The sequence below is a fragment of the Hylobates moloch genome, unplaced genomic scaffold, assembly GCF_009828535.3.
Source record: "Hylobates moloch isolate HMO894 unplaced genomic scaffold, HMol_V3 SCAFFOLD_28, whole genome shotgun sequence".
Taxonomy (NCBI): domain Eukaryota; kingdom Metazoa; phylum Chordata; class Mammalia; order Primates; family Hylobatidae; genus Hylobates; species Hylobates moloch.
Genome location: NW_026652303.1, coordinates 2,437,729 through 2,463,356, shown reverse-complemented (window position 1 = coordinate 2,463,356; position 25,628 = coordinate 2,437,729). Strand labels below are relative to the sequence as shown.

At 42.6% G+C, this 25,628-nt stretch overlaps 1 long non-coding RNA gene, 1 other non-coding gene and 1 pseudogene across 2 annotated transcripts in view; 1 reads left to right on the top strand and 2 right to left on the bottom strand.

Moving 5' to 3' along the window:
* LOC116463170 (uncharacterized) overlaps positions 1-24,955 on the bottom strand; it is a 27,673-nt gene extending 2,718 nt beyond the window's left edge. Inside the window, exon 1 of the long non-coding RNA XR_004246600.1 lies at positions 24,880-24,955. This is a non-coding gene — a long non-coding RNA (uncharacterized LOC116463170). The remainder of the gene's footprint in view (positions 1-24,879) is intronic.
* Positions 2,152-2,255, top strand: LOC116463196 (U6 spliceosomal RNA). The gene has a single exon (XR_004246608.1). It is a non-coding gene; the product is annotated as a U6 spliceosomal RNA (small nuclear RNA).
* LOC116463169 (small ribosomal subunit protein eS12-like) lies at positions 22,063-22,460 on the bottom strand (annotated as a pseudogene).
* Positions 24,956-25,628: the final 673 nt, after the last annotated feature.

Genomic DNA, 25,628 nt, shown 5'->3' with positions numbered 1-25,628 from the left:
CACACACACACACACACACACACACACACACACACACACACAAATTAATTTAAAATTTTGTGCATAGGCCCAGACATGATGGCTCATGCCTATAATCCCAGCACTTTTGAGGCCAAGGCAGGAGGATCACTTGAGGCCAGAAGTTTGAGACCAGCGAGATCCTATATCTCTACAAAAACATTTACAAAAATTAGCTGGTTATGATGGCACGCATCTTTAATCTTAGCTACTCAGGAGGCTGAGGGGGGATGATCGCTTGAGCCCAGGAGTTCGTGGTTGCAGTGAGCTATGATCATGCCACTGCACTCCAGCCTGTGTGACAGAGCAAGACTCTGTCTGAAAAAAAAAAGTTATGCATAATGAACTAATTCTAGAGTTCGTAACTTTCTTCAATACTGTTTTTTTTTTTTTAATATTACAATGACATCTGTCCAATTCTCCACAGGGAAAAGTGTCATGGTCTTTCATCAGGTGAAAGGTGCAGTCTGGATTTCAGTCAATGTGATAGAACATTGTACCCCTCCAGATTCACACCCTAAGTGTTTGGGAATTAAAGTCCCCCAATCTTTTTCTTCTTATTAAATCACAAGGGCCCTACTGGTATGGTGATTAGCAATTCTGGCCTGGAAAAAAAAAAAAAAAGAATTCTAGCACAGCTGCAAGAAAACAGACAAAAAGAACAGCTGGGAAGACCTGTTCTATTTTTGCTTTGCATTTAGTTGGCAAAACAAAATTCCCTTCTGGAAGAATTCCCACCACTTTATTCTACCACATTTATCATCTCCTTTTTTCTATTTCTTTTTATTCATTTTTTCTTTCCTTAATGCTGCTGTCTTTTTCTTCACAGAATATTTCCTTATTTTTTCATTCATTTGACAAATATCCATTGCATGCTAGTATAGGTGAGATACTTTGCCAGGCACTGTAGGATGTATAAAGGTAAGTTAAACATGAGCACTGACATCCAAAACCTTATTTTCCTAATAGACAGTATGACTGGTACGTAAATAAGTCAAATCAAAAGTGAAAGGTGGCCAGGCGCCGTGGCTCACACCTGTAATCCCAGCACTTTGGGAGGCCGAGGCGGGTGGATCACTTGAGGTCAGAAGTTCGAGACCAGCCTGACCAATATGGTGAAACCTCATCTCTACTAAAAATACAAAAATTAGCCGGGCATGGTGGCAGGTACCTGTAATCTCAGCTACTTGGGAGGCTGAAGCACGAGAATCGCTGGAACCCAGAAGGCGGAGGTTGCAGTGAGCTGAGATCGCGTCACTGCACTCCAGCCTGGGTGATAGAGAAAGGCTTCGTCTCAATAAAAATAAAAAAAAGTTGCCAGGCGCAGTGGCTCACGCCTGTAATCCCAACACTTTGGGAGGCCGAGGCGGGTGGATCACCTGAGATCAGGAGTTTGAGACCAGCCTGGCCAACATGGTGAAACCCTGTCTCTACTAAAAATAGAAAATTTAGCCGGGCATGGTGGCGTGTGCCTGTAATCCCAGCTACTAGGGGGGCTGAGGCAGGAGGATCGCTTGAACCTGGGAAACGGAGGTTGCAGCGAGCCAAGATCGTGCCACTGCACTCCAGCCTGGGCAACAGGGCGAGACTCTGTCTCTAAAATAAAATAAAATAAAAAATAAATAAAAATAAAAAAAGTAAAAGGTAGGTGATAAGAGATAAAATAAATATAAAGTGACATAGAAACTCAGGAGAGTGATTCATTCCAGTTTGAGGGCTTAGTGAAAGTCCGTAGAGGAGGTGCCTGAATAAAGGGCATTCTGAGCAGAAAACAAAACAAAACAAACAAACAAAAACCAGCATGAGCAAAGGCAATAATCTCTAAAAAACATGGAGCGATTGAATTTGACTAGAGCATCAGTCCTCAAGGTGTGGTCCTGGACCATCAAGACCAGCATCATTTGATATCTTGTTAAATATGTAAATCCTTAAACCCCACCCCAGATCTACTGAATCAAAGACTCTGTGGTGGGACCCAGCAATTTATGATGTAACAAGCCCTCCAAGAGATTCCGGTGCATATTCAAGTTGGAGAGTCACTGAATCAAGGTATAGGATACCTGGGGTGGGAAATCTGCTTGAAAAGTAAGATTGGAATAAATAAAAGAAAATCAACTTTAAAAGGACAGTTGGGTGCCAGCTTTAACAACATATACACTAAAGTTAGAATGACACCGAGATTAGCATGCCCTCTGCAAAAGGATGAGATGCAATTTTGTGAAACATTCTAATATTTTTTTAAAAGGAAGGTTGAAAAAATAGACAAATAGGACTACATAAAACTTAAAAACCTTTGTGCGTCAAAGAATATAATCAATGAAGTAAAAAGGGAACCTACGCAATGGGTTGAAATAGTAACAATTCATATCTGAAAAGGGGTTAATGTGCACAATGTATAAAGAACACCTACAACTCAATGAAAAAATCCCCAATTTTGAAAAGGGCAAAGGAGTTGAATAGACATCATAGACATCTCTAAAGATGATATACAAGGCCGGGCGTGGTGGCTCACACCTGTAATCCCAGTACTTTGGGAGGCCAAATCGGGTGGATCCCTTGAGATCAGGAGTTTGAGACCAGCCTGGCCAGCATGGTGAAACCCTACTGCTACTAAAAATACAAAAATTAGCCAGGCATGGTGGTGCATGCCTGTAGTCCCAGCTACTTGGGAGGCTGAGGTAGGAGAATCGCTTGAACCCAGGAGGTGGAGGTCGCAGTGGGCTGATATCGCACCATTACACTCCAGCCTAGGTGACAGAGTGAGACCGTGTCTCAAAAAAAACACACAAAAATGATAACACAAATAGCCAACAAGCATATGGAAAGATGCTCAATGTCACTAGTCACCAGGGAAATGCAAATCAAAACCTCAATGAGATATCACCTCACACTCATTAGGACAAGTACCATTAAAAACAAATTAAAAACCCAGAAAATAACAAGGCCAGGATGTGGAGAAATCAGCATCCTTGCACACTGTTGGTGGGATTATAAAATGTTGCAACCTCTATGGCAAACAGTAGGCAGTTTCTCAAAAAATTAAAAAAAGCACTATTATGATTCAGCAATTCCACTTCTGGGTATACATCCAAAAGAATTGAAAGAGGAGTCTCAAAAAGATATTTACATACCCATGTGCACAGCAGCATTTATTCATGGTACCCAAGAGGTGAAAGCAATCCAAGCGTCTACCAAAGGATGACTGGATAAACAAAATGTGGTCTATGCGTACAATGGAATATTATTCAGCCTTAGAAAGGAAGAAAATCCGGCTGGGCACGGTAGGTATCTCACGCTGGTAATCCCAGCACTTTGAGAGGCCAAGGTGGGCGGATCACCTGAGGTCGGGAGTTCAAGACCAGCCTGACCAACATGGAAAAACCCCATCTCTACTAAAAATACAAAATTAGCTGGGCGTGGTGGCACATGCCTATAATCCCAGCTAACTCGGGAGGCTGAAGCAGGAGAATCACTTGAACCAGGGAGGTGGAGGTTGCCGTGAGCCGAGATCGTGCCATTGCACTCCAGCCTGGGAAAACAATAGCGAAACTCTGTCTCAAAACAAAACAAAACAAAAAAACAAAAAAAAAAAGGAAGAAAATCCTGTTACATGCTACAACATGATGAACTTTAAGAATATTATGCTAAGTGAAATAAGCCAATCGCAAAAAGATGAATACTGTATGATTCCACTAATATGAGGTACTCATCAAATTTATAGAAATAAAAAGTAGAATGGTGGGTACCAAAGGATGAGGAGGGAGAAAGGGGGAGTTATTATTGAATGGGTATAGAGTTTTGAATTTGCAAGATGAAAAAGACTGGGAGATCTGTTTCACAACAATGTGAATTTACTTAGCAATACTAAACTGTACACTTAAAAGTGGCTAAGATGGTACATTTTATGTTACGTGCTTTTTTAGCATCAGTTTTTTTTAAAACAGGAAGGTGGAATAATTGAGGGCTTGAAATTCTAACACCTTTTCCTTCCATTGGTCAATTAAGAGTCTATTAATCCTTTCTTTTCTTACATTTGATCTTGAGCTCTTATTTGTTGGAAGTATTTTTTGTTTATTTTTGCTTTTGTTTTTACTATTACTTCAATGTCTTTGTGATAGGTCTCTTCAGATTTTCTATTTCTTCTTGGATCAGTTTAGATAGTTTGTGTCTCTTTAGAAATTTGTCTATTTCATATCCGCTGTCCGATTTGTTTGCATACAATTGTTCAAAATATCCCCTCATAATTTTTTTATTTCTGTAGGGTCGGAAGTCATGTGCCCTCTTTCAGTCCTAATTTTAGTAATCAAGTCTTCTTTTTTTCTTGGTTAGTTTAGCTAATATTTTGTCAATTTTGTTGGTCTTTCCAAAGAGTAACATTTTGTTTTGTTGATTTTCTCTCGTTTTTCTGTTCTGTATTTCACTTATTTCCACTACAGTCTTTATTTATATCCTTCCTTCTACTTGTTTTTTGGTTTAGTTTTCCCTTCCTTTTCCAGTGTCTTAAGGTGAAAGTTTAGATTATTGATTTTAGATCTTTCTTCTTCATTAATATTGGCATTTACAGCTATAAATTTCCCTCTAAGCTGTGGGTTAGCTGCATCCCGTAAGTTTAGGTATACTGTGTTTTTATTTTCACTCATCTCAAACTATTTTCTAATTTCTCTAATTACTGAGATTCAGCCATTTTTCTTGAATACATACTTCCTGAGTTCCTGCCAGCATTTGATTAATTTCTACAGCCTAAAATAAGTTGATTCTTCCCTTTTTTGCCAATTTTTCTCATTATTTTCATAGAGGAGAAATATTTCAGAGGTTCTTTCTCTGACATTTTTGCTGACGTCTTCCTTCCTTCCTTCCTTCCTTCCTTCCTTCCTTCCTTCCTTCCTTCCTTCCTTCCTTCCTTCCTCTTTCTCTCTTCTTTTCCTGAGACAGAATCTCGCTCTGTCACCCAGGCTGGAGTGCAGTGGCGTGATCTCGGCTCACTGCAACCTCCACCTCCCAGATTCAAGCGATTCTCCTGCCTCAGCCTCCAGAGTAGCTGGGATTACAGGCGCCTGCCACCACGCCTGGCTAATTTTTGTGTTTTTAGTAGAGATAGGGTTTCATCATGTTGGCCAGGCTGGTCTCAAACTCCTGACCTCAAGTGAGGAGTTCACTTGGCCTCCCAAAGTGCAGGGATTACAGGTGTGAGCCACTGCGCCCGGCCAGACATCATTTTTTCTTGCATTTCAAACCTTGGTGGGAGCTTTCCTCCCTCAGCTCAGTGGTATCCTCATGGCCTGGGACAAGGCCTCTGGCCTCTTTTCTCTGAACTTCACTGTCCTAGTCTGCTGGGACTGCCATAACAAAATATTACAGACTGGGTGGCTCATACAGCAGACATTTAGTTCTCACAGTTCTGGCAGCTGGGAAGTTGCCCTCACTGAGGAATTAAATAGGCGGGCACCCTGATCTTGGACTTCTTACATCATTAATTCAAATGCAAAGGGATTTACTCTGAGGGAAACTGATGAAAGTTTTTATTGGCTTTATGCTGGGGGCGGTACTAGGAGACGTCACCCCATGAGGTCACTCTCAGTTCCTCTCTCCTCCTTTCTCTTACCTTTCACCCAGTCCCTGAGATAAGGCAGGTTTGGAGCCCACCGAGATGATTTGATCGTTCCCTGGGCTTAGTCTGAAGCAATTCAAGACCATGGTTCCTGCTGATCAAGTGGCAAGAGCATTGGCTTTAGAGTCCAATGTAAATTGGCCTAAACTCAGCTGTGCCACCCACTGCATAGGTCCCTGGCAAGTCCCTTACCATCCTTGAGCCTCAGTTTACTTTTCTGTAAAATGGGGGTAATACTATTCACTTTAGGGAGTTCCCAGAAAGATTAAATGAAGTAATGTATGCATTTGAAGTGCCCAAGAGACTGCCAAACTTCTAGATGGGGCTTGATAATAATTATGCCTCAGTATTATGCAGTAAGGGCGACTTACATAGCCTTGTCAATAATCTTTTCCTTTATTAAATAAATAGTTCTCTCTGAAAGTTATTTCTTATATTTAATCTCAAGTCCAGATTGCATTTTTTTATTTTTTATTTTATTTATTTATTTTTTTCTGAGACGGAGTCTTGCTCTGTCAACCAGGCTGGAGTGCAGTAGCATGATCTTGGCTCACTGCAATCTCCGCCTCTTGGGTTCAAGTGATTCTCCTGCCTCAGCCTCCCAAGAAGCTGGGATTACAGATGCATGCCACCATGCCCGGCTATTTTTTTTTTTTTTGTATTTTTAGTAGAGACAAGGTTTCGCTGCCCAGGCTGGTATCAAACGCCTGACCTCAGGTGATCCGCCCACCTCGGCCTCCCAAAGTGCTGGGATTACAGGTGTGAGCCACTGCACCCCAGATTGTATTTAACGCCTTTCCTTCAGTCTTAGCTAGAAAAATAGAAAAGAAAAAGGAAAAGAAATGGCTGCTAACACTGCCACCAGAACCCTTCCCAGCCTGCATTAAAGCTATCCCTTGGTCACCTTATCATTAATCTAGATGTCTTTGCTCAGCCCACTCTGCTCTCCATCTCTTTACTCCTCCTTTGATAATCCTTTGCCCACTTTCATGTTGCTCTTTCTTCCATCTCTTCCTATGTGTATTAACTGATGTATTTTGCAGGTCAGTGGACTGCAAAGGTCAAAGTCTGTATGTCTGAGACTTGGATTCAGCTGTCAGCCCCCAGCCTCTTAGACAATTCAAGACAGGGTTAAAGTTGCAATCAGAGACGATGAGGCTGCAAGAGAAACAAAGGCTGGATTTGATGGGCAACTGGGACAGCTGGAGATGACAAAAACAATCTCTTTAGACTGATTTTTCTTGAGGTCAAAAGCCTTGGGAGGGTGGGATAGAGCAAGGAGTGTTCAAGAATAACTGTAAACATGAGCCTTGCACACACATAAAACACGAGTCAGAAAATGCTGGGCCTATTTCATTAATTTTCACAAAAGATTCCCTCAGACTTTTCAGTCTCTTTTTTAAGTAATCGATGCATGCCCTAAATCCTATTCATTCATTCTTCCTTTATTTGTTTATTTTTCATTATCTCCCCTACCCGATTTATTATGCACTTAATTGTCATATTCCCTTTTGTTACTGGTTTCTTTGCCATTTTTCTGACTGGTCACTCTTGTCCTCATTACAGATCTTTCAAGGCCATTTATTTGATATAATGAAAAGAATGAAGTTTGGAATCTGATGGTTCAGCCACTAGGAGTTGCACAACCTTCAACAAGTGACAATAGGCCTATTTCACAATTACCTCCCAGAGCTGTTAGAGCTCTGAAGCACAACCAACCTTTACTTAGCAAAGCCTGCTCTTGGAGTTGGTGTTATGGTTTGAGTTCTGCCCTCCCCAAATTTATATTCCTGAAATTTCTAACCCCCAATGTGGAATGTGGTGGCATTTGGAGATGGGCGTTTGTGAGGTGTTAATAATTAGGTTTAGATGCAGACGTGAAGGTGGGGCACTCATGATGGGATTAGTGCCCTTATAAGAAGAGACACAAGACAGCTTGGTCTCTCTCTCCCCCTCCTCCTCTCCACGTGAGGAAACAAAGGGACGGGGTCATCTGCAAGCCAAAAGGGAACCTTCACCAGGAACCATACAGGCCAGCACCTTGGTGTTAGACTTCCCAGCCTCTAGAATTGTGAGAAATAAATGACTGTAGTTTAAGGCACCCAGCCTGTGGTATTTTTTCATAGCAGCGCCAGCTGAATAAGAAAATGGATTTTCAGGAATAAAGATGAGCTTGATTTTCCTCATGACCAATGGCTGGCATTTGTGAGTAAGAGAACTTACACTCTGTCTGTGGTGAAAATAGAGGTAGGTAGCACTGGGTGTGGTGGCTTACACCTCTAATTCCAGCTATTCTGAAGGCTGAATCGGGAGGATTGCTTGAGCCCAGGAGTTTGAGTCCAGCCTGGGCAACGTAGCGAGACCTTGTTTCAAAAGAAGAAAAATAGAAGTAGATAAGTTTCACTGTCCCAAGATCTACCATCAAACCTCTAGACAATCTAGGGTCTTACCCTGATTTCATTCACATCAGAATCATCGGGGGAGTTGTTTTTTGTTTTTTGGCTTTTTTTTTTTTTTTGAGACGGAGTTTCACTCTTGTGGCCCAGGCTGGAGTGCAGTGGTGCGATCTCAGCTCATTGCAACCTCTGCCTCCCAGGTTCAAGCGATTCTCCTGCCTCAGCCTCCCGAGTAGCTGGGATTACAGGTGCCTGCCACCACACCTGGCTAATTTTTTGTATTTTTTTAGTAGAGATGGGGTTTCGCCATGTTGGGCAGGCTGGTCTTGAACTCCTGACCTCAGATGATCTGCTCGCCTTGGCCTCTCAAAGTGTTGGGATTACAGGCGTGAGCCACCACGCCCTGATTTTTGGCTTTCATCATAGTGCCTCACATCCAGAGAGTCTATGATTTCGGCCTGTGGTCTCTCCATGAAGTGGTCAGGAGTGAGAAGGGGGCCCTGAAACTGATTGGCTGCATGCACTCTGCAAGGCACTCTCCGTGTCAGGCATTCTTCACACACATCATTCTGTCTGTTCATTCTCACAGTAATCCCATCAAGAAGATGTTAACAGCCCCATTTTAGAAAGGAAGAACCAGGTTTCAGCAGTCCTGCCCAAGCTTCCACAGTCATAAGGTAGAGCTAGGATTAGAACAATAACAAAATAAGTTAGCATACTCTTGAAGGAAAAGAAAAAAAAATGGCAACAGCTAATGTTTCTCTCTCTTGGGCTTAATGCCTTATATCTTTTATCTCATGGAATCCTTTCAACAATCTTTTGTACATTGGCATTGGCTGTTTTTTTTTTTTTTTTTTTTTTGAGACAGAGCCTTGCTGTGTCGCCCAGGCTGGAGTGCAGTGGTGCGATCTCAGTTCACTGCAACCTCCACCTCCCAGGTTCAAGCAATCCTCCTGCCTCAGCCTTTCAAGTAGCTGGAACCACAGGTGCCTGCCACCATGCCTGGCTAATTTTTTTGTATTTTTAGTAGAGACGGGTTTTTGTCATATTGGCCAGGCTGGTCTTGAACTCCTGAACTCAGGTAATCCACCTGCCTCAGCCTCCCAAAGTGCTGGGATTACAGGCATGAGCCACCGCGCCCGGCCTAGATTGTCTTTTATATCCCCACTTCACACATGATAAAACAGAAATGAAAACGTAGAGACATTAAGCAATCCATCCAAGGTCACACAGCAGTAGAGTTGGATCTGTCTGGCAGTAAAGGCTGTGATCTTGACCACAATATGACATGCTGTCATCCTTCCCCTCACAAAGTCTACACCCATTGTATATGTGCCACCCCTGCGACTCCGTTGCTCCTGTCACTTGCAGTTTCTCTCTTTCCCTTTCAACTAATCTTTTTGTTTGTTTGTTTGTTTTTTGTTTTGAGACGAAGTCTTGCTCTGTCACCCAGACTGGAGTGCAGTGGCGTGATCTCGGCTTACTGCAACCTCCACCTTCGGGTTCAAGTCATTCTCCTGCCTCAGCGGGACTATAGATGCATGTCACCATGCCCCGCTGATTTTTGTATTTTTTGTAGAGATGGGGTTTTGCCATGTTGGCCAGGCTGGTCTCAAATTCCTGACCTCAAGTGATCCACCAGCCTGGGCCTCCCAAAGTGCTGGGATTACAGGCGTGGGCCACCGTGCCCAGCCCTTTCAACTAATTTTATGAAACATACCCAACCTGACAAGGAAGATCCAGGCAAGCCTCACTAATGCACATTGCTCATCTCTAACAACACAACCCAGCCAACGTCACTGATGGAGAGAGAATCTCTTCCGTAAATTAGAGCACAAAGTTGTTGAATCATAGTTAATTTATCTAAGAATAAACATTTCTGTTGGTTTCTGAACATCTGATTTAGAAATTACACAGATGTAAAGGAAGCGTTTATAGTCACTGCAATCACACAGTGAATGTCAGATGCAGGTCCTAGTTATTAAGTACGTTGGAAAGAAAGAAAGCTTTATCCGGTTTGAATTCAAGAGGCTTTACAAAAAAATGCATAGCTAAGATAATCAGTAAAAAGAGGAGTTAGGATTTTTGAATACAAGGCAAGCCAGTCTCAACCTCATTTTATCCTCTGCCTGTCCTCCCATTAATCATGATAATGCTTTGCCAAGTCACCGCAAGCTTTTGCTTGAATTAACTAGCCATATTTTATTATGTCCAGAACACACACTAACAGAGACTGCAGAACAAATGGTAAAAATCAAGAGATAAAGGGAGGAAGGACAGCTCTGTATTACAGGTAGAAGAGTCTCTTCACTTCTACCGCAGATTGAGGCAGGAGAAACTGTGACTAAGAATAGCTACACGGCCGGGATTGGTCATACGAGCCCACAGGCACTGGCAGCTGATGTGGCTGCTGTCTGTTTAAGTTGCTTTCCAGTAGCGGACACTTAATTGTAATCGAGACAGAGTTCAGGTTTATTTTCTGCTCATTCCCTGTATCCTGCTCTTGTTCTCAATAAGCTTTTCCCCTGCCCTGGCACCTACTGCACCTTCCATTTCCCAAGGAGCCCAGCTAGCCCCAACAATCTGATTAGGTGTTCTCTGTAGACACGAGTCCTTGCTTCTGCTGGGTGCCTCTCTGTGTCAGAAGCAAATCAGCTTGCAGACCAGGGGTGGTGTTTCTGGAGGATCAGGTGAGGATGCATGGACTCTGCACAGTTGGAAGCTGTTCATGAGATAATGGTACCTCTTGTTTTCATGTGCAGCTTTATAGCAACAGTCCCTTGGTTTCTCCCATTGGAAATCAGCTACAGATATGAGCCATGTAAGAATATAAGTACTGTAGGCCGGGTGAGGTGGCTCACATCTGTAATCTTAGCACTTTGGGAGGCCAAGGCGGGCAGATCACTTGAGGTCAGGAGTTCGAGACCAGCTTGGCCAACATGATGAAAACCCGTCTCTACTAAAAATACAAAAATTAGCTGGGCATGGTGGTGTGCACCTGTAGTCCCCGCTACTTGGGAGGCTGAGGTAGGAGAATCACTTGAGCCGGGGAGGCAGAGGTTGCAGTGATCCGAGATCATGCCACTGCACTCCAGCCTGGGAGACAAAGGGAGACTCTGTCTCAAAAAAAAAAAAAGAAAAAGAAAAAGAAAAAAAGAATATAAGTATTGGATGTCCTGGCCAGAGCAATAAGGCAAGAGAAATAAATAAAAGGTGTCCAAATTAGAAAAGAGAAAGTCAAATTGTCCCTCTTTACTGTTGATATGATCTTATATCTAGAAAAACCCAGACTCCACTGAAAAACTCTTAAATCTAATAAATAAATTAAGTAACATTGTAGGATACAAAATTGATATACAAAATCAGTAGCATTTCTATACACCCATAATGAACTAGCTGAGAAAAAAATCAAGAAAGCAATCCTATTTATAGTAGCTATAAAAAAAGAATAAAACACTCAGGAATATACATTCACCAAAGAGGTGAAAGAGCTCTACAAAGAAAACTACAAAACACTGATGACAGAAACTGAAGTGGACACATACAAATGGACTGACATCCCATGCTCATAGCTGGAAGAAATAATATCATTAAAATTATCATATTGGCCAGGCATGGTGGCTCACGCCCGCCTGTAATCCCAGCACTTTGGGAGGCCAAGGCAGGTGGATCACTTGAGGTCAGGAGTTCAAGACCAGCCTAGACAAACACAGTGAAACCCCATCTCTACTAAAAATACAAAAATTAGCTAAGCGTAGTGGCAGGCGCCTGTGATTCTAGCTACTTGGGAGGCTGAGGCATGAGAATCACTTGAACCCAAGGGGCGGAGGCTGCAGTGAGCCGAGATAGCACCACTGTACCCTAGCTTGGGAAAGAGTGAGACCGTCCAAAAAAAAAGAAAGACCATATTGCCCATAGCAATCTACAGATTCAATGCAATCTCTATCAAAATACCAATATCATTTTTCACAGAATTAGAAAAAAAAATCATAAAATTCTTATGGAACCAAAAAAGAGCCTGAATAGCCAATGCAATTCTGAGAAAAAAGAACAAAGCTGGAGGTATCACACTACCTGACTTCAAAATATGTTACAAGGCTACGGTAAACAAAACAGCATGGTATTAGTACAAAAGCAGACAGACTGATGGAACAGAATACAGAATACAGAAATAAATACATGTATTTATAGCCAACTGATTTTCAATAAAAGTACCAAGAAGATAACACTGGGGGAAGGACATTGTCTTCAATAAACAGTGCTGAGGAATGAAAGTGGACCCTATCTCTCACCATATACAAAAATCAAGTCAAGATGGATTGAATACTTAGACCCAGAACTAATAGAAGAAAACATAGGGAAAATACTTCAGGACATTAGTCTAGGCAGATTTTATGGCTAAGATCTCAAAAGAACAAAAAACTAAAACAAAAATAGACAAATAGAACTATATTAAATGAAAAAGCTTCTGCACAGCAAAGGAAACAATAGAGTGAAGAGACAACCTGTTGAATGGGAGAAATTATTTGCAAACATTCATCTTACAAGGGATTAATATCCTGAATACACAAGGAACTCAAATGAGTCAACAATAAAATGTTTAAAAGTCTTGGCTGGGCGTGGTGGCTCCTGAAGAAATTGTTAGCAATTTCTTTTAACACTCTTAACATTCTTTCTTTTTTTTTTTTTTTTTGAGACAGGATCTTGCTCTGTCGCCCAGGCTGGAGTGCAGTGGCATGATCTCAGCTCACTGCAACCTCTGCCTCCCGTGTTCAAGTGATTCTCCTGCCTCAGCCTCCTGAGTAGCTGGGATTACAGGTGTGCACCACCACATCTGGCTAATCTTTTTATTTTTAGCAGAGATGGGGTTTCACCATGTTTTCCCGGCTGGTCTTGAACTCCTGGCCTCAGGTGATCCACCTGCTTCGGCTTCCCAAAGTGCTGGGATTACAGGCATGAGCCACTGCCTGGCCTTTTACATTCTTTCTTGATGATCAATTGAGTGGACTTGAAAGTCAAATTACGTAATTTGACTTTAAGATACCAGATTGCTAAACCAGTTCTTCCAAAAGCAGAGAGCTCAGGCTGCCCCAGGTGGCCAGCCCTGGGAGGGTGGGGAGCAGCCACAGCTCCCCCCGTAGCCCACCCCCAGCAGGTCTTCCAGGGTGGCTTGGGGTTGGCCTCACCACCAAGAAAGGGATAAGTCTGCAGACCTGTATCCTGGTCAAGACTCAATTGGCTACAAAAGAGCTTCCCAACCAGCTCCCAGAACCCAAGGACGGGAGGCTCAGATGCCTCCCAGAAGGAAAGGAACCCAAGAACTGGACCGGTTTATGAACAAAGGCAGCTGCCCCCTGGGTTTCTCTCTTCCCCCTTCTAAGAAGTCATCTGTTTCTCTCTACTGTGTCTACTTCACTCATCTTTCTACGCAGACTGGATTCTTTCATTGCTGCTGAAAGTGTGCTGAAAAAAAAAAAGGTAAAATTCCAGGCACAGATGATATCCTTCTAGGCAAGGACTTGGCGTCCCTGAATTCAGCTGTGTTCCCTGAAACCAAAGAGTGTAGGGAGAGGAAGAGCTTTGTAGGCAGAACAAATGGCATGCGCAGAGGTATGGAGGTGGGAGAGGCGTGGACAGATTCAAGGGCTTCCACACTGGCGTGAACAAGGGAGAGGAAGGTAGGTGCAGATCCTGGAGGGCAGGAGTTGGTATTTTACTCTGTAATGGGAGGGAGCGGAGGGGTCTACTGAAGAATTCAGAGTGAGAAATTGACATGACCTGATTTGCACTGTAGGGGGATGACAGGAGAAATTCAGCAGCCTCTCAGGATTAGAGGCAGCCAAGAGGTCCCCAGGGTTTTAAGCAGATACAAACGTCAGGAGCAAGCAGGCACCGAAACAGTCATACATGCTGTTGTGTGAGCAAGACCGGTGAAATCCTAGCTCTCTAGCCTTTTGGAGCAGAGATAGCTCACACAAAAGACCCAACCCATGGCAAATATGACAACGCTCTGAGGACAGGATGTCAGCAAGCCTTCTCTAACAAAAATCCTTCATTAAATGTGATTGAGTGGGGGTGGGAATGGAGGGGACACACTACGGGATTTCTAGAATTTCTATACTAAGGAATCACTCTGAAGGTGTTAGGCTACTGAGTTCATCTGTGCACACATTTGTACAAGAGGGTAAGTGCTTATGTAGCTTTCTAGCAGGCACTGTCTTTATCACTTCATTTGCCAATTGAAAATGATCTTTGCACTCCAGCCTGGGTGACAGAATGAGACCCCATCTCTTAAAAAATGGGGTCAGCGGTGGCAGTTCATGCCTGTAATCCTAGCAATTTCGGAGGGTGAAGCAGGGGAGGATCACTTGAAGCCAGGAGTTGAAGGCTAGCCTGGCAACAAAGTGAGGCCCTATTTCTTCTATCAATCAAATAAAAAGAAAATGATCTTTGGGAGCTGAGCCCAACCTCTCTCCCCCACTGCAAGGCCCCATTGCAGTGGTCCCTATACAAAAAAAATTTACATATATATATATATATATATATATAAAAGAAAATGATCTTTAACACCCTTCTGCAGATCAGTGAATCCTCTAGTACAGATTTTTTTTTTTTTTTTTTGAGATAGAATCTTGCTCTGTCCCCCAGGCTGGACTGCAGTGGCGGGATCTTGGCTCACTGCAATCTCCACCTCCTGGGTTCAAGCAATTCTCATGTCTCAGCCTCCCGAGTAGCTGGGACTACAGGCGCATGCCACCACACCCAGCTAATTTTTGTGTTTTTAGTAGAGACAAGGTTTCACCATATTGGTCAGACTGGTCTCGAACTCCTGACCTCAGGTGATCCACCCGCCTTGGCCTCCCAAAGTGCTGGAATTATAGGTGCAAGCCACTGTGCCCAGCCCCTCTAGTACACATTAAATGAGGTATCTGAAGTACCTTCTGTGGGTGGAGTTTTGATTAGGGCCTGGGCTGCTTGTTGTTGTTGTTTTTGAGACAGTCTCTCTCTGTCACCCAGGCTGGAGTGCAATGGCACAATCTCAGCTCACTGTAGCCTCTGCCTCCCGGGTTCAAGAGATTCTCGTGCCTCATCTCCTGAGTAGCTGGGACTACAGGTGCACACCACCACACCTGGCTAATTTTTGCATTTTTAGTAGAAACAAGGTTTTGCCATGTTGCCCAGGCTGGTCTTGAACTCCCGAACTCAAGTGATCCATCCACCTCAGCCTCCCAAAGTGCTGGGATTACAGGTGTGAGCCGCCGCACCTGGCCTTCACTCTTTTTTTTATTATGGTAAATATACTAATAAAATTTACCATTTTAATCATTTTAAGTGTGCAATTCAGCCGTATTAAGTACATGAATATTATTGTGTAATCATCATCACTACCATCCATCTTCAGAACTTTGTCATCTTTCCAAACTAAATCTCTGTACCTATGAAACACAAAGGCCCCATTATCCTCTCCTCCCAAACCCTGGGAAACACCAGTCTACTTCCTGTCTCTATGAATTTGACTATTCTAAGTACCTCATATAAGTAGAATCATACAATATTTGTCCTCTTGCGTCTGGTTTATTTCACTTAGCATGCTTTCAAGCTTCACCTAGGTTGTAACCTGTATCAGAATTGTATTCTTTGTAAAGGCTGAAAAGTATCAGGATCAGGGTCTTGGAAATGTTAACTAACAGCTCCCAGAATGTAGATTAAAGTTAACCTGCACAAACATACGTATGTCACACTGGACATCTGTGCTGTGATGTAAATTAGGACAATATAATAAGGGGGAGATTGTAAGGGCCTAATGATAACAGTCTGCCGCGGTGACAGTGGTAGGAGAGAAACAAGTACCAAAAGCTCTCAGGAGACAAAATGAATCAGGTTTCATTACCGGATGAGGGAGATGTGGAATTTGGCATGACTTGAAGTTTTCTGGCTTGATGAACTAGCATGATATGAAATACAAGAGAAAAAATAGGTTTATAGGAAAAGGAGGTGAATGCACTTTGATGTTCTTGTTGATGTGTGCTGAGGCAACTGGATAGTGTGTTCTGGATCACAGAACAGAGACTGGGCTAAGGTACACTTTTGGGCTTTCTCGGCAAGTAAGTGGCTACTGGAAGATTCCAGATTTTGCCACTTTGGCAAATAAAGATTATTTCGAACTGAAGGCATTTGAGAATAGACTTCTTTCCAAACTCCTTTACCTGCCTAAAAGCAAAGCCTCCCAAAAGAGGTCATAAATTCCCTGTCCTGGATCAGAGAAGGGATGTCAGCACCACACCCAGACAGATGGTGTTGCAAAATGATCACATCTGACATCTACTCTTCTAAGGGCCGTTTATCTTTCCTAAGAGTCATAGATTTTTCTGCAAGTATCCCTAACCCACCTCCCTCCTTCTATTAAGGGGATACATAAGCCCGCAATTCTTTATATATATATATATATGCTTTTATTTTTCTGTGATTACAAACACAACTGAATATCAAATGCACAAAGTAAGAATTATACGGGGAAAAAAATCAGATATGTTCATATATATATCACCTTTTCAAGGCTATTTCCATCCAGAATAACCTTGGTTTGCCAGGGCCAATAGAAAGAAGTCACAAAATCGCCTTTAGTCAAATTCGTGTGTTTGCTTTCTTCTATAATTCCAATACCTCCACCATCAACGACTTGAGATAGCTGCCAAGGTGTTATATAATCAGTGCCAGTGTCTTCATTCATTCTACAATGAAGGCTGTCACTTCACACTTGGAAGGTTACACAGCGGCCAGGCAGAGGCGCTCCTCACTTCCCAGACCGGGCGGCCGGGCAGAGGCGCTCCTCACGTCCCAGACGGGGCGGCCGGGCAGAGACGCTCCTCACTTCCTAGACGAGGCGGCCATACTACCCTGAACGCGCCCGATCTCGTCTGAATTTGACTACTCTAGACACTTTATGTCAGTGGAATCACTGTACAGTATATTTTGTGTGTGTTACTGTCTTGCTTCACTTAGCATAATGTCCTCAGGGTTGTAGCAGGTTTCAGAATTTTTTTTCCGTTTTAAGGCTGAATTATAATCCATTGTCTGCATCTACTACATTTTGTCCATCCATCCATCCATCATCCATCCACCCATCCATCCATCCATCCGTGGACACTTGGGTTGCTTCCATCTCTTGGCTATTGTGAATAATGCTTCTATGAACATGGGTATCAAGATCTTGCTTTCAATTCTTATGGATATATATCCAGAAGTGAAATTGCTGCATCATATGATAATTCTATTTTTATTTTTTTGCCCTACTGTCTTCCATAGTGGATAAACCATTTTATTAGGTTGATGCAAAAGTAATTGAGGTTTTTGTGTTGTTGAAATGTGCACTTTGATATTAGAAAACATTCTTAAATAAATGTGGTTATGTTATGCATCATTTTAATGTGCATTTCTCACTTTGTATTTTGCTAATGACTTATTACTTGCTATTTATATTTATTTTAGACTATGGAAATGATATTAGACAATTGGCCAGGCACGGTGGCTTACACCTGTAATCCCAGCACTTTGGAAAGCCGAGGTGGGTGGATTACCTGAGGTCAGGAGTTTGAGGCCAGCCTGGCCAACATGGCAAAACTCCGTCTCTACTAAAAATACCAAAATTGGCCAGTTGTGGTGGCAGGCACCTGTAGTCCCAGCTACTCAGGAGGCTGAGGCAGCAGAATCACTTGAACCCGGGAGGCAGAGGTTGCAGTGAGCTGAGATTGGGCCACTGCACGCCAGCCTGGGCAACAGAGTAAGACTCCATCTTAAAAAAAAAAAAAAGAAAAGATGTTAGATGTAAAGCAAATTCGAGTTCAAAATAGGTCATAAAGCAGCACAGGCAACTTGCACCATCAACAATGCATTTGGCCCAGGATCTGCAAATGAACATACAGTGCAGCAATGGTTCAAGAAGTTTTGTAAAGGAGACAAGAATCTTGAAGATGAGGAGAGTAGCGGACAGCCATCAGAAGCTGACGGCGACAAGTTGAGAGCAATCATCGAAGGTGATCTTCTTACAACTACCCAAGAGGTTGCCAAGGAAATCACTGTCGACCATTCTATGGTCGTTCGGCATTTGAAGCAAATTGGAAAGGTGAAAAAAGCTCCATAAGTGGGTGCCTCATGAGCTGAGCGAAAATTTTAAAAAATCGTCATTTTGAAGTGTCATCTTCTCTTATTCTACACAGCAACAACGAACCATTTCTCAATTGGATTGTGACAGGAGACCAAAAGTGGATTTTATACAACAACCAGTGGTTGGACTGAGAAGAAACTCCAAAGCACTTCCCAAAGCCAAACTTTCACCAAAAAAAGGTCATGGTCACTGTTTGGTGGTCTGCTGCTGGTCTGATCCGCTACAGCTTTCTGAATCCTGACAAAACCATTACATCTGAGAAGTATGCTTAGCAAATCAATGAGATGCACCAAAAACTGCAATGTCTGCAGCCGGCATTGGTCAACAGAAAGGGCTCAGTTCTTCTTCACAATAGCATAGGACTGCACGTCGCACCACCAATGCTTCAAAAGTTGAAAGAATTGGGCTACAAAGTTTTGCCTCATCCGTCATATTCACCTGACCTCTTACCAATTGACTACCAGGCATCTCGACAACTTTTTTGCAAGGAAAATGCTTCCACAACCAGCGGGGTGCAGAAAATGCTTTCCAAGAGTTCGTTGAATCCCAAAGCACAGGTTTTTACACTACAGGAATAAACAAACTTATTTCCTGTTGGCAAAAATGTGTTGATTGTAATCGTTCCTATTTTGATTAATAAAGATGTGTCTGGGCCTAGTTATAATGATTTAAAATTCATGGGCTAAACCCACAATTACTTTTGCACAATCCCACCAACAGTGCACTAGAGTTCAAATTTCTCCACATCCTCACCAACATTTTCTATTTTCTGTTGTTTTGAAAGTAGCCATCCTAGTAATTGTGAGGTGAGTCATTTGAATGTCATTTATATTTATTGAAGAAATGTCTATTCAAGTCCTTTGCCCTTTTACATCAGGTCATTTGACTTTTTTGTGGTTGAGTTGTAGGAGTTCTTTATGTATTCTGGATAGTAACTCCTTTTCAGGTATATGATTTGTATATATTTTCTGCCACTCCATAGGTTACCTTTTCAGTCTTTTGATTGTGTTCTTTAATGCAAAGAAATTTATAGTTTTTTTTGTTTTTTTGAGACAAAGTCTCGCCCTGTTGCCCAAGATGGAGTGCAGTGGTGCAGTCTCGGCTCACTGCAACCTCTACCTCCCGGGTTCAAGCAGTTCTCCTGCTTCAGCCTCCTGTGTAGCTGGGACTACAGACATGTGCCACCACATCTGGCTAATTTTTGTACTTTTGGTAGACATGGGGTTTCACCGTGTTGCCTAGGCTGGTCTCGAACTCCTGACCTCAGGTGATCCACTGGCCTCTGCCTCCCAAAGTGCTGAGGTTACAGGTGTGAGCCACCATGCCCAGCCAGTTTACAGTTGTGATGCTGTTTGATTTACGCATTTTTGCCATTGTTACCTATGCTTTTGGTATCATGTCTGGGAAACACTTGCCAAATCCAATGTCAGCTTTTCCCCTGTTTTCGTCTAAGAGTTTAATAGTTCTAAGTTTTATATTTAGTTCTTTGATCCATTTTAAGTTGCTTTTCATGTATGGTATAAAGTAAGGACTCAATTTCATTTGTTTGCATATGGAAATACAGTTTTTCCAACACCATTTTTTGAAAGGCTGTTCTTTCTTCATTGAACAGTCTTGGCATCTTTGTCAAAAGCCACGTAGCTGGGTGAAGTGGAAGACATATGTAGTCCTCACTACTCGGGAGGCGGAGGTAGGAGAATTGCTTGAGGCCAGGAATTCAAGGTCAGCAAGACCCCATCTCAAAAAAATAATAAGAATTTAAACAAATCATTTGGCCATACATGCATGGGTCTATTTCTGAGTTCTCTATTGTATTCCACTGGTTTATATGCCTGTCTTTATGCATACCATATTCTTTTGATTACTGTAGTTTTATAATAAGTTTTGAAATCAAGAAGTGTAACACCTCCAACTTTGTTCTTTTTCAAGATTACTTTAGCTATTCAGGGTCGCTTGAGAGTTTATATAAATTTGGGGATAGACTTTTCTGCCATTGGGATTTTGATAGAGATTGCACTGAATCTGTTGATCTATTTGTGTGTGTGGTTTTTTTTGTTTTTTTTTGTTTGTTTGTTTGTTTTGAGATGGAGTCTTGCTCTTGTTGCCCAGGCTGGAGTGCAATAGCACAATCTCGGCTCACTGCAACCTCCGCCTCCTGGGTTCAAGTGATCTCCTGCCTCAGCCTCCTGAGTAGCTGGGATTACAGGCACCTGCCACCACATCCAACTAATTTTTGTATTTTTAGTAGAGACAGGATTTCACCGTGTTGGCCAGGCTGGTCTCAAACTCCTGACCTCAGGTGATCCATCTATCTCAGCCTCCCAAAGTGCTGAGATTATAGATGTGAGCCACCACACCCAGCCTATTTGTGTAGTATTGATATTTTAACAATATTATGTCTTTCAATCCATGAACATGAGAAGTCTTTTCATTTATTTGTGTCTTCTTTCATTTATTTCAGCAATGTTTTCAATGCACAAGTTTTTTGCCTCATTGGTTAAGTAAATTCTGAAATATTTCATTCTTTTTCATAATAATTTTTCTGTTAATTTCCTATTCAGATTGTTCATTGTTAGCATATAAAAATGCAACTAATTTTTGTATGACTTTATATCCTACAACTTTGCTAAACACATTCATTCTAACTGTGTATGTATGTGTGTGATCATTAGGGCTTGCTGCATATAAGCCCAGATGATCTGTGAACACTTCCTTTCCAATTTGGATGCTTCTGTCTATTTATTTTTAAACCTAAAATAGATTTCAACATTTCTATAAAAGATAAAGTCAATAGAGGAAGTGATTAAAGATGGGGGTGGGTGAAACTATCCATGGAACCCATGTACTGGCATTAGCCTAGTATTCAAATAGCAGCTTCTGTTACCTCTATCCACCAGGATGCTCTAATAAAGATATAAGAGTTACCTGTATGGTTGAGTTGGAGAATTAATGAGATCCCAGTGGAGCAGAAAGACAGGAAATGCTCTATTTGGGGCTAAAAAGTTGGAAAACCCAAAGTGACTCTTTGGGTTAACAGTTCCTACCTGCAGAGATGCTACCTGGACACACAGACAGAGGCACAAACCTCCCGGGGTGGATGAGAAATCTGCGTGATGGGCATGCAGTGCACAGAGGACAACATGACCAACGACCTCTTCATCACAGCTATCTACTGTAGAGGGCACAAAAATGAAATGGTGGACAAAAATACAAGGCCCAACATTACAAACTAAACAATGGTTTCATATGAAGGATCTACTATTTAATTACGATATGAGGGAAAAAAGGAGACCAACTATTATTAAAGATCAAAGTGTCAGCAGAGGTCATATTCTACAGGCATTGTGTCTTCACTAAATTGGAGCTGAGTATGATTAAAATCTTGCATTTAAAAGTGGAAGTGTTTTAAAGCATTTCCTTCTTTCCTTCCTTCCTTCTTTCTTCCTTCCTTCCTTCCTTCCTTCCTTCCTTCCTTCCTTCCTTCCTTTCCTAGACAGAGTCTTCCTGTCACCCAGGCTAGAGTGCAGTGGCACGGTCTCTCCTCACTACAGCCTCTGCCTCCTGGGTTCAAGCAATTATCCTTCCTCAGCCTCCAGAGTAGCTGAGACTACAGGTGTGTGCCACCATGTCTGGCTAATTTTTGTATTTTTAGTAGAGAACAGGGTTTCACCATGTTGACTAGGCTGATCTCGAACTCCTGACCTCAGGTGGTCCACCTGCCTTGGCCTCCCAAAGTGCTGGGATTACAGGTGTGAGCCACTGTGCCGGGCCAAAACATTTACTTCAGTGAAATGATGGGGCCTCAGAAGTTCTAAAAATGTGTGGCCCCTCAAATTCTTTGTGTGTGTGTGTGTGTGAGCCAAAGATTTATTTCTTCATTTCTTGCATTTGAAGTACTCTTCGATGACATCCTTGGCCTGAGACTCCTTGCCATAGTCCTTAACTACTACACAACTGCAACCAACCACTTTACAGGGACTCCCTTCTCTGTCAATTTTACAGAGGCCTACCCATTCCCCTAGTCTCTTGTTGTCATCAACCTTAATGAGGTTGATTTGGTGTTCATGGCAAAGGGCCTCCACAACTTGACATACATAGGCTCATCACGGTTGGGTGCAAGCACACAAAGATGGGCTTGGCACTTGTCTAAGCCTTCGGCAGCTTCACGAATTCCACGTGCTAGGCCATTGTGGATGAGGGTGGTCTTCAGCACCTCTTGTAAAGCAGTATTAATGTCCATTACACCTCCAGCAGCAGTGCCTTCCTCGGCCATGGTGGTGGCTTACAGGTGAAGCCGAATCTTGAAAGCCCCCAAGCCTCCGCGTCTGCACGACTCGGCGGCGGCAGGGAAAGAGCCTCAAATTCTTAGCATGTTAAAAATTTCTGCCTAGATCTGAGAGACCTACTCTTACCATTGTCAAGCCAACCTATTGTGTCTTTTACAAATATTGACTTTGACAATATTGACTTTAGTTACTGCATTGACTATAGTTACTGCTTCGACATTCCATCTAAGTGGACTTAACTGGAAACTTCTCTTTGGCCTCCCTTGCAAAGTCATTCTTTCCACAATGGGCTATTTACCTTTCTCTGTTTCTGACGCAAAAGCCTCTTGGGCCTCTAGGGAAACATCTTTCAGATCCGAGGACTATTCTTTTTTTTTTTTTTTTTTTTTTTTTTTTTTTAATTTTGAGACAGAGTTTTGCTCTTGTTGCCCAGATTGGAGTGCAATGGTGTGGTCTCGATTGACTCCAACTCTGCCTCCCGGGTTCAAGCGATTCTTCTGCCTCAGCCTCCCAAGTAGCTAGGATTACAGGGGCCCGCCACCATGCTTGGCTAATTTTTGTATTTTTAGTAGAGATGGGGTTTCACCATGTTGGCCAGGCTGGTCTCGAACTCCTGACCTCAGGTAATCCACCCACCTCGGCCTCCCACAGTGCTGGGATTACAGGTGTAAACCACCGTGCCCAGCCAAAGACTGTCCTATATTGAACTTGGACGTTTAAATGTACATATAATTTGCCACTCCAAAAAATAACTTGAAATTTTCATTCAGAACTATTAGGTCTGAATGTAGGTAGTGTTTTAGTGTCATTGTCTAAAATTCTGGAGCTTCTCAGCCCCAAGCATGAAAAAAAGGCCATTGTACCTACAGTTCAATTTCAGTTGTTTTTGGTTGAGCTCCTCTTGGTTTTTTTATTTGCAGATGAGATGATCATAGTTGATTCTGCCTCTGTGGTCACAGTACAGGTTCTCCTTGTAGCACCGTCTTCGTTGGGAAGTTGTTCTGTGACTCTGCCTGCCATTAAATGAACTCATTTCCCACTCATACACCTGCCTCTGAGAGCTTGATGCTGATCCTATTCGGAAACCAAGCGGTGCAGCAGCCTCGCAGAGTAGGGCTTCAGCCAAACTCGGACATGAGAAACACCGAGGCCTCAGCTCAGATAGGAACAGTAACCACCGAGAATTTGTATTTGCTAAAGTCAAGAAGAATCTACCACAGTCCTCTTTATAAAACATCTGAAAATCCTTAGACTTGCAAATTTACATGTAATTTATTCATCCTTTAAACACAAACACACAGCATTTTTTTAAACACCAAAACCCCCAAATATTTATTATTTCACATTTTCTGAGGATCAGGAATCCAGAAATGGCTTAGCTGGTTGGTCCTGACTCAGGGACTCTCATGAGATTGCATTTAAGCTGTCGGCCAGAGGCTGTCATCTCAAGGATCATTTGACACTGGACTTTACTTCCAAATTCACTGTCATAGTTGTTGGTAGGTATTGGTTCTCAATGCCTGGGCAGGAGGCTTCAGCCACACAGGCCTCTCCACTGGGTGGCTTACAAGATGGCAGCCTGCTTTCCTCAGACTGAGAGATGAGAGGGAGGATCCAAGGTGGCAGCCCAAGTCTTTAACCTCAAAAGTGATACCAGGGTTGGGCACACAGTCCGACCCTGGTAAAATATGACACATAGCTTTTTACTTCATAGCACTAATGCTCAAAGTTGTGGATTAATAGGAAGAACATGCTATAAATAAGTATATATAAATATACTGGGGTCAGGTACTGTGGCTCACGCCTGTAATCCCAGCCAAGGCGAGTGGATTACCTGAGGTCAGAAGTTCAAGACCAGCCTGGCCAAAATGGTGATATCCCGTCTCTACTAAAAATACAAAAATTGGCCAGGTGTGGTGGCAGTCACCTGTAATCCCAGCTACTTGGGAGGCTGAGGCACGAGAATCACTTGAACTCAGGAAGCAGAGGTTGCAGTGAGCCAAGATCGTGCCATTGCAGAGCGAGACTCCACCTCAAAAAAGAAAGTATATATATATTTTTGGTAGAGACGGGGTTTTGCCATGTTGCCCAGGCTGGTCTCGAACTTCTGAGCTCCTCAGCCTCCCAAAGTGCTAGGATTACAGGCGTGAGCCACTGCGCCCGACCTGTACTAGACTTTTACATGACCGGTGTGTTTACACCAGCATCACCACAGACACGTGCGTAATGTGTGACAATGGCTCCTACATCACCAGGCAATAGGAATTTCTCAGCTCCATTATCATCTTATGGGACCACCATCATATATGTGGCCCTTCATTGATCTAACCATCTTACCTGGTGCAGACTGTACTCAAATTAGTAATTAAAATAGAATGAGATGAAACACATATAAATGAAAGTTACCTGTTTTCATTTCCACCTCAAGAGTCCTCCGAGAGCCTGCTGGTTGGGCATGGCCCTGCGTGCAGCACCTTGGTCATTACTTAGAATTGTTGCTCATGGAAAATTCTGGAGAATCTCAGGTTCAGAATTCTTGCTTTCATGGGAAATCATGATAGGCTTAGAGTGCAACCAGAAGAGAGAATCTGAATTAAGGGGGCTTTAATGATCATACCCAATGATTATTTTCAAGATAAATAGTTTTCCTCATTTTCTAGGTCCTAAGACAGATTAACGGGTTGTAATTCCTGTTGTTTTCATCAATTTGTCCTCTAGAAAATAAGTTCCCCAAGTGGCTAAGTCTGTCATGTTAACTGATCTCATCTCTTGTTCATCAGCTATTGATTCATAGACTAAACTCTCACTTTGAATTGGTGGAAGCTTTGATTCCACAATGATCAGTGAGATAGATCACATTGTTTAATGTTGGTTTTTCGTAGTTGTTGTTATTGTTTTTGTTCGTTTGTTTTTGTATGTTTTTTTAAGACAGTCTCCTTCTGTTAACCAGGCTGGAGTGCAGTGGTGCTATCATGGCTCACTGCAGCCTCCAACTCTCAGGTTCAAGGGATCCTCCCGCATCAGCCTCCCCAGTAGCTGGAACTACAGGTATGGACCACTACTTCCGGCTATTTTTTTTTTTTGGTAGAGATGGGGTGCTGTCAGAGGTGTTTGAACCAGAGCAACTCCAATGTAAATAGGAGCTGGGTAAAATA